The sequence below is a fragment of the Emydura macquarii genome, unplaced genomic scaffold, assembly GCF_026122565.2.
Source record: "Emydura macquarii macquarii isolate MOO-44397 ecotype Brisbane River unplaced genomic scaffold, CSIRO-AGI_Emac_v2 contig_2417, whole genome shotgun sequence".
NCBI lineage: Eukaryota > Metazoa > Chordata > Testudines > Chelidae > Emydura > Emydura macquarii.
Genome location: NW_027132554.1, coordinates 1,028,645 through 1,040,265, shown reverse-complemented (window position 1 = coordinate 1,040,265; position 11,621 = coordinate 1,028,645). Strand labels below are relative to the sequence as shown.

Sequence of the window (11,621 nt, the reverse complement as noted above, 5' to 3'; positions counted from 1 at the left end):
GCTCTGAGTACCCCAGGGGTACACGGATCCCCGGTTGAGAACCGCTGATGTATACCTCCCATCAGGAACTGCAAAACCCTAGATGGGCCCTCTCCTGCCTTTGCCCCCCCTCAGGCCCCAGCTGCTGTGTGCTCTCTCTCACTGCCCATCGCTCTCCTCCACCCTGCCTGTTTTCATCAGTGTGGTGTGCAGAGTCGCCACGGTGTGACTGGTGCCCGAACACCCCAACTTCCAGCTTCTGGCTCTGCTGGGCCTGCGACGGAACCAAATCAGAGGCGCCTGCCACGTGGGGGGTGTTTCAGCACTGCTGAATGTGCCCATGCAGTGCCCAGCCCACGCGCTCTCGGCGCCCCCCACCCCCCAGAGCGTGCAGGGTACTTAGGAACAGCCAAACTTCCTGAGTGCCCCCAGCTGCACTGAGCCCCTTTTGGAGCACGCAGAGCACCAGCTGCCGATGCTGGCTTGTGAACATTTTGGCACAGGGGTCTCTGGCCAAAGCCAGCCTCTCGGATCAAAGAGGAAGCCAGCGATGTTCCGGGAGAACTGATGCAATGGGGCCCCTGTGACTGATTCCTTCTGACAGGCCGGCAGCCACATTCTGCACCCGCTCTAGCTTCCTGAATGGGGCAAACACAGCGCGAGGGCCGTTCGCGTGGTGAGGCGTGCAGCACAGCTCGGAGGGAGGGACGGATGGAGGGGTGAGAAAACCAAGGCTGGGGCTGTTCCTGAGAACTGGGCAGCCCTTGCCCAGCCAGGCTGGCTGGTGCATTCATATCTATAGCAGACTGCACCTTGAGAGGCCAAACGCGGACTCAGGTGTGGTTTAGTGCTGCCCCTGCTGTCTGCAGAGATCAGGATGTGACCAGGGGATGCAGACGGCAATGAGCGCTCTCGCTTTCGGGGAATACGTTGTCTTAATAAAATGCTGCTAGGTGAAGTGCGGCAGCAGCCCCGGAAAGCGGAGCAGGGCATGACACTGCACCTTGGCCCCTTTCCCCAGCACAGCGCAGGCTCCGGTCGAGGTGCTTTTCCAGGAATTGGTCAATGGAAGTTTTTGTTTATGCATGATTTGCATTCTTTGCTTGCCTAGCCCTCCAGGAAGGGCAGTGGGACCAGCAGCAGCTCACGCCCTCAGCACAGAGCTGTTTCCCTGCGTGCACAGCACCCTGGCGAGTAGTGGTTTCCTTTTCCCTTATGACTGAGCTCAGTGAATGCTGCTCTGGTGGCAGCCAGCTCTGGCCCCTGCTCTGCGTAGTCAAGGAACCGAGGGCTTGAAGGCATGCAGCTCGCCAGGACGCATGGAGGTGAGACCAGCGGTGGGGGTTGGATTGGGGGCAGTTAGAGACGGTAGCATCCAACCACTGTCCTCCAAGACCACTCCATAGAAAACTCCCCTGAAAATTAAAGAGCGAAGCTTTAAACAGAGGAGGGAGGGACAGGGGCCAAACAGAGAGAGGAAGAAGAGAAGGATCCCTGACCCCCCCCCCCCCCACCCTCCGGCTCCCCATCCCAGCTGCTCACAGGGCGGGAGGAAGGAGAAAGGAGGAACTGTGCTTTCCTCCCCTCCCCCTGTTTCTGAGCAGCTGGAAAGACAGATACATGAGAAGCTTGGAGCTGCGTCTAGCTTACGATCAAATTTAAAAAGTTGATACTGCAAGTAAGATGGAGTCCAGCTGCGCAGCCCCGGCCATGGCACCGGGCCCTGGGCCCAGGGGACTGGAATAATTTATATACTGGGGTGCTGAGAGCCATTGAACCCAACGGTAAACCCTATATATGATGAAACCACTTCCAGCAGGGGGTGCGGTAGCACCCGCAGCACCCCTAGTTCCAGCACCTATGCCTGTGCCCTGCTCTGCTGCCCCCAGCCTTGCGCCGCTGCCCCTGTCCACAGGACAGAACACGGGGTCTTTTCTGTGTAGTTTTCTGGACTCTCCTACCAAAGAAAAAGTCTATAATGTGTTGCATTCCTTGGTCTGTCCTCTGGCTCTGGATTTTACATCAGCATATGATGCTGTTTCATCACAAGGGTGCAATGTTACAGCTCCGAAGGGCATGCACTAACCAGCCCCAGCAGTGCAAACATGCACAGGAAATTCAGTGATGGGGGAAGTACAAAAGCTTGCTGTGATCTGAGAGGGGTGCGGTTTACTCTCCAGTGCCAGTGCCTGGCTTCTCATTCCCTCTTTCTAGTGTCTTTGGGAGGGCAGGGCAGCCCCATTCCCCTTCTCCGTTGTCTGTCAATAAACAGGAATGATGGAGTGAAACTGTGTATAATGGAATGTAAGTGAAATACTGTATGGTGTAGTCATCAACCTGTTCCATCCGTGTCTAGTTCAGGCCAGGGTGTAGACAGACCATCCGCAGTGCCGAGGTGACTGCAGGCTGTTCTAAAAGCTCTGCTCTAGTTCAAAAGGAATGAATTCAGGGCAGTTTTCTGGCCTGTGCTGTACAGGAGGTCAGACTAGATCAACGGTTCTCAACCCGCAGCCCAATCAGCATACAGCCACGGCCCATGTGAGAGCACCAGAGCCATATGGGTAGTATATGTTGTGTGGATGCGACCCACATAACACACAGAGAGAGAGCTGCATATGCGGGCCCATCGTGGCAAAGAGGTTGAGAACCACTGGATTGGATGATCACAACGGTCCCTTCTAGCCTTAGAATCTATGAATCTATGGACATTGTGCCCAAGGCCTGTTACTTCTCTGGAGAGATGTCGCTCATTTCAGGCACCAAATTCCCTGCATTTCACACAGATTTAGGTCCTCCTCCGTTATTGCTGAGCATTACTTACATCAGAAACAAAATTCATGACACAAAGGTAATAGATGGTCATTTATACAAAGGGAAGGAGGGTCCTGTCCCACCCCATCTCATTTTCAGTCTCCTGCATGAATGCTCCTTTGGAGTCTCTGGCTGTGGGACATTGTGAGGTGGGTCCAGAGGGGCACTACCGTTAGCAGGACAGTGAGAGGTTCTCTGGAACAGTTCTGCAAGCCGACTGTCTAGGCTTTGGTGCCACAGAAAGCCCTGTTGTATGGCACCGACACTTGAGTAAACACCTTTCCTTAAAGTGCTACAGGTCTCTCTGTTTTTGCTGTATACAGACTAACACGGTTACCCCTCTGGAACTTTTCACATTTCTTTTGCTTTTCAAGCATGCAAATGAGCCAGGTTGGCAGGGTTTCCTGGTACCTCTCTAGCAACAGGATTGGTTTGCTCTCTTATGGCTGGGATACCAAGTCCTTGCAGACAACGTTAGACATTACTTTGAAGTCTCAGGGACTGCCACGTAGGGTTCCAGCCCCGACGACAGTGCTTTGGCCCAACACTGGCCCTGCGCCTGCACTGTTCCTAGACATCCCAGAGGGTACCTCAGTGGGATGTATCCCTCAGATCTCCAGACCACTTCTACCATGGCCCCTTGGTCCCTCTGCTCCCTGCCTTCCACTTCTGCACAACAGAAGTGCAGGGGACCTCCACTTATATCCACCCACAAGCATCCAACCGCTCCAGAGGGACCCAACACTCTCTTCCCCTCTTACACTCACCTGAGAAAGCTTTGGGCCTCTCATATCCTTCCATTCCTGCCTCCTCCTCCTCCAAACATGTCCCTACACAGCTGTAGGTTGTTAACTCTCTCAGACAACACTGAGTTTATTTACACAGCCCCTCTCTGAGGTAGGGCAGCACATGGCAGCATGTGGACACGGGTCACTTGCCAGGATTATCTGGGAACATCTCACATATTCATTTCCCTACCATTGTGGGGGCCTTGAGCACTGGTGCATCTTGGTCCCTCAGTGACGGTTCTCAGGGCATCGAGGCTTGTGAGTCATCCTGTTGCCCCCGGCCTCCAGTGAGAGGGAGTCTTTGGGTGTCAGCTGCCTGACACTGTCAGCCACTCTGCCATTCTCCTCTGGGCTGTGCCAGCCCTAACTTTGCCTTGTAGGTTATAGATAGGTGCACTCCAGGCCCCACGGTCCTTTGAATCATTCCCCTGTGATATCCAGCCTCTGACACAGGTTACTCACAGAAATCCCAGATCCGCTGTCCCCAAAGGTGCAGTGTACTCTGGTTTACCAGTTTTACCTGTAAACCACACAGCACTTGTGAGCTCTTATAATAAAACAAAAGTAGGTTTATTTAACAAGGCACAGTCAACCTGTGGAACTCATTGCCAGGGGGTGCTGTGAAGGCCGAAATTATAACAGGGCTCAAAAAAAGAATGAGATAATTTCATGGAAGGTAGGTCCATCAATGGCTATTAGCCAAGATGGTCAGGGATGAACCCCGTGCTCTGGGTGTCCCGAGCCTCTGACTGCCAGAAGCTGGGGGTGGATGACGGGTTGATTACTCGATCAATTGCCTTATTCTGTTCATTTCCTCTGAAGCACCTGCATTTGCCACTGTCAGAAGACAGGATACTGGGCTAGATGGACCATTGGTCTGACCTGGTATGGCTATTCTTATGTTCTTAACAGAGAATAGAGAGTTAACTAGAAGTGAGAGACAGGGATGGAAACAACTGGATACAGCACGAAACAAAATCATAAAATGCAAAGCTGGGTCTACACTTATCAGTAGTTATCTTTGCTATCTAATAAAGTTGGCTTCCCCCCAAAGTCCAATCCATGGCAGAGCTGGCTGGCAGTGGTTTCACAAGCACCACAATATCATTGTTCCTGGAAAACCCCCACTCCTTAAGGGGTTTCCTCATTGAATGGATCCAGAGTGCTTCTCCCTACACTCTGTTACACTGAAACAGTCTTTTGTCTTTATTCATAGCCAGGGCACTCTCCTGCCTGCTGTAATAGTCCTTTTCACCTTCAAATCATTTCAATAGTTTGCAGTTGGCATTGCTGGTTTCCCACAGACTGTCCTGGGATGTGACCAGGATAGACAATAGAATCTTGCATTACCTTGCTAGCTGACTAGGGAGGGATTACAACTCCCTCTTGCTTGAATGGGTCATCACCAAGACACATCACCTCCTGATGACTCTATTTCAAGTCCATCGAGCACACTTTCAACATAAATACATTATTCCTTAAATATTACCTGTACATACATCTCATGATTATGAATCTTGATGAGTTATGAGCTTTCTGTAGATATCTTACATGTTACTCTTTATGGATAAATATCCTGTAAGACATGTTTGGTGTAGTGAATTTGTCAGGTCTGAGAAAAGAGTTTGCAAAGAACAGGGGACCCTTTGCCAAGGAGCCTCTGTGTCATATCTCCCCCCAGACATTAACACTATTCTGAAGACATCAGTTCTGGGCTCTCTGTTCTGGTCAGGGCAACTGCTACTAAGTTTTCTTTCCCCTTGATATGCACAATTTCCATCTCATTTTCCTGCAGCACTATGCTCCAGCACAGCTGCCTAGAGTTGGTATCTTTGGTCCTATGCAACCACACCAATGGAGGGTGATCTGTTAACACTGTACAGGGAATGTTTTCACTGTTTGACTACCCACACAGTCACGTAGCACTCTCCCTATATGACAGAATCATTTTATTCAGTGGTGGTCAGTTTTTTGTTTGAGAATGCAATGGGGTTGCTCTCCCCTGCTTGTACCAGAACAGTTCCCAGTCTGGTATTGGACACATCTGTTCAAAGCTCAAACACTTCATTAAAATCAGGACAGGCCAGACCTGACTTTTGTGACAGGACCGTTTTTATTTTATCAAAGCCCTTTTGACAGGCCTCAGACCAAACCACTTTGTGGTGTATTCTTTTTACAGAGGTCTGTGATCACTTATACAATATCACTCACACCCTCTATAAATCTATGCTACTAGTTTGGGGTATAGGCCAGTTGATAATAGATTCTGCCTTCGGGGGATCAGGATGAATTTGCCTCCCTCAACCCAATGACCAAAATAAGTGACTTTAGCTGCTCCTATTTTGTATTTTGACACCACAGCCATCCAACCTGCGTCTTTGAGTCTTTGCAACACAATGCCCACATGATTTTTGTGGTCTTGCCAAGTGCTGCTAAAAACGGCGATCTCATCTATATACGCATGTGAGGTCCTGTAGTTCACATAACATCTGGTGAACAAGCCTCTGAAATGTGGCTCCTTGCATTGATTAGTCCAAATAGGAACACTTCAAATTCATAAAGCCCCAAATCAGTTATGAAAGCAGATTTTTTTCTGTGTCTCATTGTCTAAAGGGTTTTGACTGTATCTCCTGGTAAGGACCAAAGAGCTCAGGAATTTTGCAGCACTTAGTACATCTAGCACGTCATCAGAGCCTATGAGTCCTTGGCATAGAGTAAGGATCAGGTGCTAGGACAGCATTATGTTTTCTGTAGTCAACACAGAATCTTATAGATCCATCCTTTCTGGGGACCATGACCCCTGGAAATGCCCCAGAGTTATTAGACTCTGTAAATGCACGAGAACACCTGCTGGTGGTGTTTCAACACAGCCATGATTTCTAACCTTTTCCATGGGGTTAACCTTTCAGATTTATCAGTGTTCTCCAGGGAAGTTTCCCCATGGCTCTCCACCACCAAATCTATTAGAAGGGCTGTGATGCAGTCCTCTTATTTACAACACATCATATTCACAACGGCCTCACGGTGATGATAAACTTTCCATTTATTTATGCGTGCCGTCTATGAGGCAACCTCATTGAGGAGCTTCTGCACGTCAGAAGTAACCTCACCAACCCTCTCCACAACCTCAAAAGCTCCTTCCCGAGAATTTTGCATCTAGTGCTTCTTTACTGGGAGTAACATCAATACCAAGTCTCCCACATCAAACCATCTTGCATAGGTATTTCCGTTGTACCTCTCTCCGTGTGAAGCCTGGCTCTTCAAAAGATTTTGCTGTGCTACATCCATCATGGATTTTAAATCCTCTCTGAAACTTGGTTATATATTCAGCTGTGGGCACTCCCTTTGGTTCATAGCCCACCTCTTAGGAGTCTCTAATGAGATCTACGGGGCCTTTGACCTGTCTTCCCTAAAGCCAAAGCAAACCCTATGGATTCTTGGGGTACTTTCCTGTAAGCAAATAATAGATAAGGCAATAACACATCCCAATCTGCAGATTTTCTGTCCACATACATTCTTAGTATTGGACTTAAGAATTCCTAGTGAACCTTTCCACTAAACTGCTTGTGAGGGATTGGGGCAGACTAATTGTTTTATCCCACACTTCTTCCTCAGCTCACTAAATATCAGGGACATAAAATCTGACCATATACCTGATAGCATTTCTTTTGAAAAACCCACTCTGCTGAATGTAGTGAATACGGTGTCTCCAACTGTCTCAGCTTCCACATTTGGCAACTGCCTCTGGATATCTGGTTGCAAAACCAACCATGGCTAATTTTCCCATTTTTGGAAGGTCTGGAAAATGGCCCTATGATATCCATGGCAACCCTGTGGGATGCTTCTGTAGTCACAGATAAAGGCTGGAATGGAGCCTTGCGGAGAGAGTTATCTTTCTTGCACTTCTGATGTAAATCACACACCCTGCAATACTCCTTTAGCTCATGAAGAGTATGAGGCCAATAAAAGTTGTCCATAAGCCTTTTCAAACCTTTCAAAAGTTCTTTCCCTGCCCAAGTGACCCGCCAACGGGCAATCATGTGCTACCTGTAATAGCTCTGCATGATACCTTCTGTTCTGAGTGTCCAGGGGCTGTTGGCCCCATACTGAAACTGAGAGGTGTGTTTTGGTTAGCACCAAAGGAAAGGGGCAGGGCAGATGAGAAATCAAGCCCCTGAGACTGACAGTCCCCAAGGCCAGGACCCCCACATGGGGGGAGGAAGGGTACACTTTACAAGGACCTGGAGGCCCTGGGGGACCCGGTGTAGGCTGCAACCCCCATTAGGAAAAAATTGAGGCTAAACTGTAGCTCATGCCTGAGGATATTTACAGAAACTTATTTCCCTGTATCTATGTATCTATTGTCTGGATCTTGTGAGATTTGCTGGTGCAATCGGAAGCAGTGTTAGCGCAGTCTCAAGCAACATTGTGAACAGTGAGTTGCTGGGCCTGCTGGCCCAGCCCAGGCCCGTCTCTAGACCAGAGAGTGTGTGCTTGGGCAGTTAAACTAGGACTTGTCGTTTGAGACAGAGACAGAGGGATTTGTGCTCCTCTCTGTGACATGGTCTATCATCTCACCATCAAGAACTACCAGTCCCAGAGTGCCTTGTGCACAGGCAGGAGGGCGGGACAGCTGGTGGGCGGGGCAAAGCAAAGCACCATAAGATAGTGGGAGCCGGTGCTGCTGCTTCTTCTGGTAGGATTTGCAGCCCAAAATATATGTGAGTAAGTGTCTAATTCACTCACAGTCACACACACACACCCATACTGCCATGTCTGGTGGTGGCTATAAATACAAATCAGGCAGCCAGAAACGTAAGGAGGTAAAAGAAAGGAACTAAATAAGCTAAAGGACACCAATCTATCCTCCAGTTTTTCACATCAGACAAGGCCTTTCTGCAGCCAGGCAATATACGAACTAGGGCAGCAGATGAACAGAATGAAGACACTGACAGGCTGTAACACCTTTATAATGACCAAAAAGTTACAAAACAGTCAGCAAACTTCTCGGACTCTCAGGCTGGGTGTTGTGTTAAACCAAGAGAGCAAAGGGGGTGTGTGGCGGGGGGGCATTTTTCAGAACTGTTGAATGTGTCACAGGAATTTCAGAATTCAGACTTCTTTCATGGCTCATGAGATGCTGCGTCTGGGCGGAGGGGTGGTGGTGTGGGTGTGGGAGGGGGCCCGCGTTACACGTTTGTACTGAAAAAATGATGCTGGGCCCTGCCCAGGGCCGGTGGGGAGAGGCTAACACTCCGGTCAGCCTGGCTGACGGGGCGGACAGGCCAATGAGGGAGTCAGGGTCCCGGGGTCCCATCCTCCATGTGAGCTGGAGCTGCCTGGGCCAGAGCTGGGCCGAGCTAAGGAGCAGCAGGGGCCTGAGCGGGGCTGGGGGCAGAGCCAGAGCGAACCAGAGGAGCAGCCCAGGGAGCTGAACTGAGCTGAGCTGAGTTGGGGCCGAGCAGCGGCCGTGCTGAGGCAGGCTGGGGCCGTCCGGAGCTGGGAGCGGCTGGGCGGAGCGAAGAGGACCCTGGGCAGGGCCCGGAGCAGGGAGAAGCCCCCAGCCCAGAGGCCTCACAGGCCGGACTGGGAGGGGGGATCGTGACCCCGATGGGGGGGATGACGCTGGGGAGAAGGGCCCTGCCCCCGAGTGCCTGGGGGCCTGTGGCCCCTGCCAGAGCAAGTGTCTGACTCTCTGTGTCTCTGCAGCGCAGCCAGGCCTGGGCAGGGGGCCTGCGACGTGTGTGGAGCAGGCTGTGAGCTTCCCTGACGCCCCAGAGATGCTGGGTGCGGTCCCCGGGCCGGCGTTGGGCGTTTTCCTTAAACCTTTCCTTTTATTCCTTATTTTTAAATTGGTGGCTGTTGTATACGTTGTACTTGCTTTGCGCTGTATGCACTGATCGGTGGGTCAGGGAAGTGACCAGTGTGGAGAGAGTACCTGGGGGTGGGACACCCTAGCCCCTGCCCCGAGGGACCACGGCAAGATTGGGGGGGTTGAGCCCCAGGAATCCTGGGCCCAGCCTGGCCGGGGTTACAAGGACCCCGCCACACAGGAGAGTGGGAGGGGAGCCCTCGAGGTCAGGCTGGACTCTGGGGAAAGGGAGTGGGGGCAAGGACTCGGATTGTTTCACTAGCCAATTCCACTGGTGTAGTGTATGAGCCAGGGAAGTTCTCCACAATAGTGGGACCGTTCCCCCGCTGACATGAGCACCACAAGCTGTCTGCAGGGCTCCCCCAAGTGCCTCTTCTTACCCACCTGGGCTTCGCTGTATAGCCTGCCCTCCTGCATAAAGAACTTTCCCGGGCTTTCCTTATTAGGGGCATCTCTGCCAATAGCCTCCCTTATGCCTCCTAGAGAAGGGTCAACTTCTTGCTCTGTGACAAACATTGCTAGGTTTGTTTTCATACCCAGAGCTCTCAGACAAAGGCCTTGTCTACATTAGCACTCTTATGCCAGCAAAACTTTTGTCGCTCAGGGGTGTTTAGGTGGTTTTATTATGTCAGTGGGAGAACTCTGTCCCGTTGACGTAATGCGGCTACACAAGCGCTCTTACTTCGGCACAGCTATATTGGTACAGCTGTGCTGCTGTGAGTTTTAAGTGTAGACTAGCTCAAAGAAGCTGATTTCTCAACTCCCTGCTCTGAACACCTGGTGTTACTGCCTGCTGCTACGGGCGCAGGCGTTGCTGCACCTTCTAGAGGGTTCATGGCTGGGGACTCAGGAGTTATACTTCTTCTTACAAGGAGTTATAATATGAACAGCTTTACAGAGAGACAAGAGATCAGTACCAACTATTATGTCTGCTGGAACGCTGTCCATTATACCAGTTTTTAAGTACGTTTTAAACCTTCCCACTCCATCTCTACTTGAGCTAAGTTTCAAATTTCCCCAATCCAAGGAATTTTACATTTTCCCCTGGGAGCGTAACAGCTTCCATAACCACATATTGTCTGACCAGCGAAATCTGGGCATCGGTATCCTTCCAACCTTGGCACACCTCGCCATTCACCTTGGCATCTTTGATAAACTCTTTATCAACCTCCACTAGGTCAGATCTTCAGGCACCTCCGTGTTACTTTTACATAGAACCATAGAAATGTAGGACTGAAAGTGACCTTAACAGGTCATCTAGTCCAGTCCCTTGTACTGAGGCAGGACTAAGTATTATAGACCATCCCTGAAAGGTGTTTTGTCTAACCTCTTCTTAGAAACCTCCAAGGATGGTGATTCCACAGTCTCCTAAGGTAATTTGTTCCAGTGCTTAACTACTCTTACAGTTGGGAAGTTTTCCTAATGTCCAACCTAAATCTCACTTCCTGCAATTGTTCCATCCTCAGAGGTCAAGGAGAACAATTTATCACCCTCCGCTTTATGACAAAATTTTACACACTTGAAGACTGTTACCATGTCCCTCCTTCAATCTTCTCTTCTCCAGACTAAATAAACTGTTTTTCAATCTTTCCTCCTAGATCATGTTTTTTAGACCTTTAATCATTTTTGTTGCTCTCCTCTGGACTTTCTCCAATTTGTCCATGTCTTTCCCAAAGTATTGTGCTCAGTACTCCAGTTGAGGCCTTATCAGTGCTGAGTAGAGTGGAAGAATTACTCTTGTGTCTTGCTTACAAGAGTCCTGGTAATATATCCCAGAATGATGTTTGCTTTTTTAACAACAGTGTTACATTATTGACTCACATTTAGTTTGTGATCAAACCCTCAGATCCTTTGCAATATTCCTTCCTACCTGAAGGAACTGACCTGAAGAAGAGCTCTTTGTAGTTCGAAAGCTTGTCTCTCTCATCAACAGAAGTTGGTCCAAAAAATGATATTACCTCACCCACCTTGTCTCTCTAGTACTCCCTTCCTGGGACGTCATTTCCCATTTCATATTTGTGCAATTCGTTATTCCTTCCAAAGTGGAGTACTTTGCATTTGTCCTTATTGAATTTCATCCTATTCATTTGTGACGGAGCCAGCCCTGACAGCTATAGGAGGGTGCTGGAAGGCATGTATATCAGCCCCAGGCTCAGCAAATCCCCGTTCCC

At 49.9% G+C, this 11,621-nt stretch overlaps 1 protein-coding gene across 1 annotated transcript in view; it reads left to right on the top strand.

Moving 5' to 3' along the window:
* Window positions 1–1,184: 1,184 nt before the first annotated feature.
* The window catches only part of TOR4A (torsin family 4 member A), a 36,340-nt gene continuing 25,903 nt past the window's right edge, over window positions 1,185–11,621 (top strand). Inside the window, exon 1 of the mRNA XM_067561463.1 lies at window positions 1,185–1,304. The gene's annotated coding sequence lies outside the window, so the exon portion shown is untranslated. The remainder of the gene's footprint in view (window positions 1,305–11,621) is intronic.